This window comes from Schistocerca nitens, chromosome 8, assembly GCF_023898315.1.
Source record: "Schistocerca nitens isolate TAMUIC-IGC-003100 chromosome 8, iqSchNite1.1, whole genome shotgun sequence".
In the NCBI taxonomy this organism is placed as follows: domain Eukaryota; kingdom Metazoa; phylum Arthropoda; class Insecta; order Orthoptera; family Acrididae; genus Schistocerca; species Schistocerca nitens.
The window spans coordinates 408,190,717-408,198,899 of NC_064621.1; the positions used below are offsets into that span (position 1 = coordinate 408,190,717).

Below are 8,183 nucleotides of genomic sequence, written 5' to 3' on the forward strand. Positions count from 1 at the left end.
TTTCCTGGTATCACCATAATGCACCTTAAATGTTCTGTGCAACGACCATGGTCAGTTATTTTATTAAACAAACTGAAAACTCATCTACTACCTGTAATGTATCATTTCCAAATCAGATTACGCAGCATTGTATGATTTACTTCGGATAAATTTCTTTAGTCTAGTTTTCTTATTGTTGATATTCGTCTTTCTCTCTCTTTTTCAAAACACTATCTATTTAACTGATACTGTCGTTTCTTTGCTGCGTATGTCATCACTGTAACTTAAAGATTTTGTGTCTTCACCCTAAACCTCAGTCCCCATTCCCACTGTCTTCATTGTTACCTTAACTACTTGCTCCCTATATAGGACGAATAACGTCTGGGTTAGGATATTACCCTGTAAACATCATCTACATCTACATATGTACTCCGTAAGCCACCTATGGTGTGTGGCAGAGGGTACCCTGTACCACAACTGGTCTTCTCCCTTCCTGTTACACTTGCTGGTAGCTCGATGGAAAAATGAATGTCTATATGCCTCCCCACGAGACCTAATTTTTCATATCTTCGTGGTCACTACGCGAAATGTGTGATAGCAGCAGTAGCATCTTTCTGCAGTCAGCTTCAAATGCCGGTTCTCTAAACATTCTCAATAGTGTTCTTAAAAATGAATGTCTTCTTTCCAGGGATTTCCACTTGAGCTCTCGAAGCATATCCGTAACACTTGCACGTCCGCATGTCGTGGTCGTGTGGTAGCGTTCTCGCTCCCCACGCCCGGGTTCCCGGGTTCGATTCCCGGCGGAGTCAGGGATTTTCTCTGCCTCGTGATGACTGGGTGTTGTGTGCTGTCCTTAGGTTAGTTAGGTTTAAGTAGTTCTAAGTTCTAGGGGACTGATGACCATAGATGTTAAGTCCCATAGTGCTCAGAGCCATTTGAACCATTTTTTGAACACTTGCATGGTGATCGAACCTACCAGTAACAAATGTAGCAGCTCGCCTCTGAATTGCTTTGATATCTTCTATCAATCAGACCCGATGCGGCTCCCAAATAGTCGAGCAGTACTTAGGAACAGCTTGCAGCAGCGTTCTATATGCTGTCTCATTTACAGGTGAACCATACTTTTTTTTAGAAATCTCCCAATAATTCGAAGTCGACCATTCGCCTTTCCTGCCACATTCCTCACATAGCCGTCCCATCTCATATCACTGCACAACGTTACGGCCAGATATTTAAACGATATGACTGTGTGAAGCAGGACACTACTAATGCTCTATCCGAACGTAACGTTTTTTTTTTTTTTTCATTAAAGTACATAATTCTACATTAAGAATCAGGTACCAACTAGAACTTTGTCTAGATCATCTTGTATCAATCTACAGTTACTTATCTTCGACGCCTTCCTGTACACCACAGTATCATCGGCGGAAAAACACAAATTGCTGCCCATCCTGTCTGCCAGATTATTAATGTATATAGGAAATGGCAATGGTCCTATCACACTTCCCTGGAGCACTCCTGATGCTACCCCTGTATCCGATGCACACTCGCCGTTGAGGACAACATACTGGCCTCTGTTACTTAAGAAGTCTTCGAGCCAGTTACATATCTGGGAAACTATTTCGTATGCACGTACCTTCATTAGTAGTCTGTAGTGGGGTACCGTCTTGAATGCTTTTCGGAAATCTGAGAATAAGAAATCAGCCTGTGGCCATTCATCCGTAGTTGGCAGTATATAATGCGAGAAAAGAGCAAGCTGGGCTTTGCACGAGCGATGCTTTCCAAAGCCTTGCTGATATGTGGACATGAGATTTTTGGTCTCTAAGAAATTTATTATATTCGAACTCAGATTACACTGGGGAACTCTGCACCAAACCGATTTTAAGGATATTGGTCTGTAACTTTGCGGGTGCGTTCTTTTACCCTTCTTATATACAGGTGTCACGTGCGGTTTTTTCCGATCGCTTGGCACTTCCCGCTGGTCGAAAGATTCGCGATATATGCGAACTTAAGTATGGGGCCAATGACGAGGGGTACTCTTTGTAAAATCGAATTGGGATTCCATCCGCACCTGGCGACTTATTTGTTTCCAACTCTCCCAGCTGTTTCTTTACTCCAGGAATCCTTATTGATGTGTCATCCATACGGGACTCTGTTAAGTGGTCAATTCTCCTGCGTGTATCAGCTTGAAAATGTGGCATTTAAAACTTCGTCCTTCCTTCAGCTATCTTCTACTGCGAAACCACACTGGTCAACGAGTGACTGAATGGAAATCTTAGACCCGCTTAGCGATTGTGCATAGGAATACTTACATGCTTCGACTCTTACAACGAGAGTATGGTATCTGTACAGATATGTATCTGTACAGATACATATCTGCCTTGTGTGTTCTCACATAATGCACCTGATCTTACTATGAAATGCGGCAAGCTATTTTGAGTGCGTTTTTGATTCACTGTGAAGTTAAGTAAGGAATTAGACAGAAACACTGCGCACTATGTGGGCAACGTTTATTAAACTACATCGAATCCCAGGATCTGGACATAGTACGCAGTTCCTAGCCGCAACGCCTGCTAAATCACGCAGGGCTCACAGGTAATTAGGAAAGTGGAAAGGGCCAAGGGAGTTGTGGTCGGAACATTTCACAATTGTAATTTATCATTTAGTTCACAAATACACTTTTGAAAGAATTAAATTTGCTTCGCGGCTGAAGGCCTCCAAACAGATACTTTAGAATAAGTCCAATTTTGAAAAGACATGACACGCAGTTTAAATTTACGAATAAGATAAATCGTATACGTATATGAGATCAGCATGCGGAGCGGCTGAAGGCCGCCGGATTAAATCTTAAAAATTCCAAATATACTATGATTATTACTGATGGCAGAAAGCCAAAATGTTTTAAGATGCTAACAGTGCTGATGGCCCACAACGTGCTGAGAAAGAGATAACAAACGCAATAAGATGGCTGAAGGCCGCAAGGGTAATTCTGAAAATTAAGGAAATACATATTGCAACAATCGGTAAAACAATACACTAAGTTTAAAAATGTCCTTTTTGTAACGGCGGAAGGCACACAATAACTTGTAAAATCTTTCAGAGTAAATTACAATAACCTTTCAAGAGCAGAAGGCGATAATGTTTGGACATGAAGGAAACTATGAGAACATGTTTCCAGGGCTGAAGGCCCACAACTAACCTTGCAAATGAGAAATATAAAATACAGTTAAATTACAACAACATTAACACTGCCAAAAGGATAATTAAGAGAGCGAACCAAACCAAGAGACAGTCACGGGAGATCGACCAACCGCTTGCTTACCACTACGAAGTAAACGAGAATTCAGCCCCACCCCCCACAAAAAAAAAAAAAAATTACAAGTATCACTATCCCAAAGAAAACGCGTATGTGAACTGAGCTGCCAAAACTACACACCATGTTGGGGAGCAACAACAGGTGAGGAAAAGGCACTGCCTAAAAACTACGTCAGCTGCCAGGTCAGGTAACCAGAAGACTAACGGCGACAAGGCAGAAAATTCCACTGGTTCACTTAACTACGACACAAGATGATACGGTTAACTTCACCCAAAATGAACACTACCCGAATTTACGTTAGCGGCCAGAGCAGGTAGCCAGAACACTAGCGGCCACAAGGTAGAAAATCCACTGGTGCACTTGAGTATGGGTAAATTAATTTGATCAATTACACCTGACGGCGGCTATCGAACACTTCACTCGTTGTTGCTCACAGGAAAACCTCCACAACAGCAACGCCGGAATCAACAACGTAATGCTCAAAACCACTCAACGTTCACGTCCTGGGTCTGCGAGCGTCGATGCTCGTACCGATCGGACAGGTACAGACAGACTCCGACACTGCGCAGAGATCGCCAGTGGACCCAGCCGACTGCCCCGCGCGGAGATAGCTTACCTGGTCCGCAGCAGCTGCCCGACTCCGTAAAATTCCGACAACATCCAAAATAGTCGTCAGTAGAAATAACGCCAACTGCATACGCAACCTGCCGGCCGCGGTGGTCTCGCGGTTCTAGGCGCGCAGTCCGGAACCGCGCGACTGCTACGGTCGCAGGTTCGAATCCTGCCTTGGGCATGGATGTGTGTGATGTCCTTACGTTAGTTACGTTTAATTAGTTGTAAGTTCTAGGGGACTGATGACCGCAGCTGTTAAGTCCCATAGTGCTCAGAGCCATTTGAACACGCAACCTGACAAACACTTGCATGAAAATCTGAACGGTACCCAATACTAAATAAACACACACGAAGACAATTTGGAGTCGATACTCATACACACAGCCGACTCATGAATCATTAGCGAGCCAAAACGCGTCGTCCGGTAGGACGACCTACCGACGATCCACCAAGACCGTGGCCCGGCTCAAGTGGTGCGTGGCGGCAGTGGTCGGGCGCGCCATGTCGACGCAGATCTCACAGCTGCTCCAGCCCGATTGCACTAGTTCCGCATTGCAACTCCCCACTGACAGGTCCGGCCTGCGCTCCAAACACGATCCAACTGACTGGCCGGCCGAATTCGCGACCCCCAACTCGCATACGACAAGCAGCGACTGGGAAGTAATAGCAGTCGTGGAAAGATACTACGAGAGAGGATTTATCGATACGCGCTACTAACCCCAGCCCCGGTTAGGCAAAGCAGCAACTCAGTGACAGTAATAATTTAAATTAACGAAGTGACGTGGAAGTACGTTAAAAACAGTGTGCAAAATACATGATGGCGGGAACACGAGCCACACACGGCTCACTAGCCTCATTTCTTTTCATTTCAGCAGGGAGCTGTAGTGGTATGTTTTGTCGATTAGTTTTGTAAGTATGGGAAGCCATAACGGGAAGAATTTTGGAAACGATGCATAGATTTCTGCGAACAAAGACCTGCTTTTTGCCGTGAGCAGAGACTACTAGGGCAGATAGCAGTGTTCGCAGTAGGTGGGTCGCCAGCACGAAGCTAGGGCCCAAGCGACTCTTCTGTATTTTACAACCTGAATTTGCTTAGCGGCAGAACGGTGGCCGAGTCACCATGCATACTACTGGAGACAGCAGATTTCATATGTTTCGAAACAAGCTTTTGTAGGTAACCATCATTACCTTCACCACTGAGTGCTGAAGTAATGGGACTATCCTAGTGTACGCCTTTCTGATGTTAGAAGACCTCAGATGTGAGGCTAGTACCGGGCTCGAAAACGTGTCATTGATAAATTAGTGACGTCATGGAGATGGAGCTGAAGCGACCGCCTTTTAGAAGTGGGAAGGCGATATTACGATATGATTGGACTGGTATCGTGATTCATTATCTTGGCAGGATTCAGTGTGCTGGAGGGAACTTCTGCTATTGCACCGCCGACATGTAGGGCTTGGTGCGAAAATATTGCTTCGTGTAGGAGGACGTTAGGAAAAGGAGACGGCAGTGGGGGTTCGCGGTGGACGAAGTTCAGAGCGCGAGATGGGGACACTGAAATCGCGTAGGTGACCGTGGTTCGGAGTTGCAGCTGCAGCAGTGCGCCCAAGTCTTCTAGCCATCCGCACGTCTGTGGCGTCCAGCATTGCTATCCGAGAGTAATTACGGTGAGCGTCAGTTGAAGCATTGGCTCGAAGGGGATTTCCTAGTCCTTACCAGCTAATTTCCTTACGAACTATAACTGAACTCCTCCCGAACAGGCCATGAAGACCCAACGGGATTGACCGTCCGCCGTGTCATCCTCAGTTCATAGGTGTCACTGAATGCGGATATGGAGGGGCATATAGTCAACACACCGCACTCCCTGCCGTAATGCAGTTTTCGAGACCGCATCCGCTACTTCTCAGTCAAGTAGCTCCTCAATTTGCCTATCAAGGGCTAAGTGCACCCCTATTGCCAACAGCGCTCGGCAGACCTGATGGTCACCTATCCAAGAGCTAGCCCAGCCCGACAGCGCTTAACTTCGGTGATTTGACGGGAACCGGTGTTACCACTGCAGCAAGGTCGTTGACAATTTCTGTACGATGACCTGTCTCGAATTCACAGTTGCTGTATTGACTGCATGAGACTCTTGTATAACCAGCTGGTGTCCAGTCATGTGTTCATATGTGGTTCATGGATTTTGAGACCAAATTTCTTTTTCATATTTAGGAGGGCTTAGTTATTACGTTGGGGAAAGTAACTCTGCAAACCATTCAGACTCCACCACTTGAAGTTATAGCACTGAATATATAAATCATTCAGCAATCTTGAATAATTTGTTAATTGTAAATATGCTTTATAGAATAAATTAATGTGTTTTTTGAAAGTTTGTTTCTATTAGCCATCTTCCATTCATATTAAAGTAAAGCTTTTATAAATCTCCACCGTAGGATCTGTAGTTAAAGCCTTATAAATCACGTCATCTACTAAAATAACCCACATTGAAATTGTTAACTAACATCTTAAATGGGTGACCAGTTCACTACTAGTTCCCTGAAATCAGATAGCTTTTCGCACCCAGGGTGTTTTGCAACTTGTGGTCGGTTTCTATTCTTCTGTAAATAAATTTCGTCAGTATATTGTAATCATACTTATTACAAATATCTTTCTGTAATTTATATACTTACCAACAGTTGTAGCCTTTGTTACTGGAATTATTGTATTATTCTCGAAACTGAGAATAGTAGATGAAACAATGTAGTCATGTTATGTTTTCTCAAAGATCTCAATTATTCTGAAGTATTACATCCAACTTCTGGTACCTCGTTTCGACGTAAGTCTTCCATCCTCTGTCAAATTCCTCTCGCATTATCACATCTTCCATCTTATCTATTCCGAAATATCACTTCTGAAAGTACCGTGTCCGATACTTTAGACTTAGCCCAAATCGCTTCAGATAGCTTCATTCCTTACAATAGTTACATTGACTAACTCATCCTTAAATGGACACCCTAGCTGCAAACAGGCGTTGATGTACTTAATTGGGGACATGTTGAAAATAAGTGCCCCGACCGGGACTCGAACCCGGGATCTCCAGCTTACATGGCAGACGCTCTATCCGTTTGAGCCACTGCGGGCACAGAGGATAGTGCGTCTGCAGGGACTTATCCCTTGCTCGCTACCCGTGAGATCCACATTCCCAACATGTCCACACCACTACATTCGTAGTGCGCCTAATAGATATTTGCCCATCATACTCATTACTCGTGGCAGATTAATGTACCAAGTCCCGTACGAGTTCGGGCATAGCGTGTGCGTTCGCACAAGAAGGTCAATGGCCGGGAAGCCATATTTTAACTATATATGACGGTAGTATCTGTTCCCGAAAGAACAGTTACCGTGGATGACCATGCAGCTTTACTAGAAATGAAATGGTAATTAAATGGACACCCTAGCTGCAAACAGACGTTGATGTACTTCATTGGGGACATGTTGAAAATGTGTGCCTCGACTGGGACTCGAACCCGGGATCTTCTGCTTACATGGCAGACGCTCTAACCATCTGAGCCACCGCGGGCACAGAGGATAGTGCGTCTGCAGGGACTTATCCCTTGCTCGCTCCCCGTAAGATCCACATTCCCAACATGTCCACACCACTACATTCGTAGTGCGCCTAATAGATGTATGATGGGCAAACATCTATTCCGAAATATCACTTCTGAAAGTACCGTGTCCGATACTTTAGACTTAGCCCAAATCGCTTCAGATAGCTTCATTCCTTACAATAGTTACATTGACTAACTCATCCTTAAATGGACACCCTAGCTGCAAACAAGCGTTGATGTACTTAATGGGGGATGTATGATGGGCAAACATCTATTGGGCGCACTACGAATGTAGTGGTGTGGACATGTTGGGAGGGTGGATCTCACGGGGAGCGAGCAAGGGATAAGTCCCTGCAGACGCACTATTCTCTGTGCCCGCGGTGGCTCAGATGGATAGAGCGTCTGCCATGTAAGCAGGAGATCCCGGGTTCGAGTCCCGGTCGGGGCGCACATTTTCATCATGTCGCCAATGAAGTACATCAACACCTGTTTGCAGCTAGGGTGTCCATGTAGTTACCATTCCATTTCTAGTAAAGCTGCATGGTCATCCACGGTAACTGTTCTTTCGGGAACAGCTACTACCGTCATATATACACTCCTGGAAATGGAAAAAAGAACACATTGACACCGGTGTGTCAGACCCACCATACTTGCTCCGGACACTGCGAGAGGGCTGTACAAGCAATGATCA

At 45.0% G+C, this 8,183-nt stretch overlaps 1 non-coding gene across 1 annotated transcript; it reads left to right on the forward strand.

The window, feature by feature from the left end:
* Positions 1-7,865: 7,865 nt before the first annotated feature.
* On the forward strand, positions 7,866-7,940 carry Trnat-ugu (transfer RNA threonine (anticodon UGU)). The gene has a single exon. It is a non-coding gene; the product is annotated as a tRNA-Thr (tRNA).
* Positions 7,941-8,183: the final 243 nt, after the last annotated feature.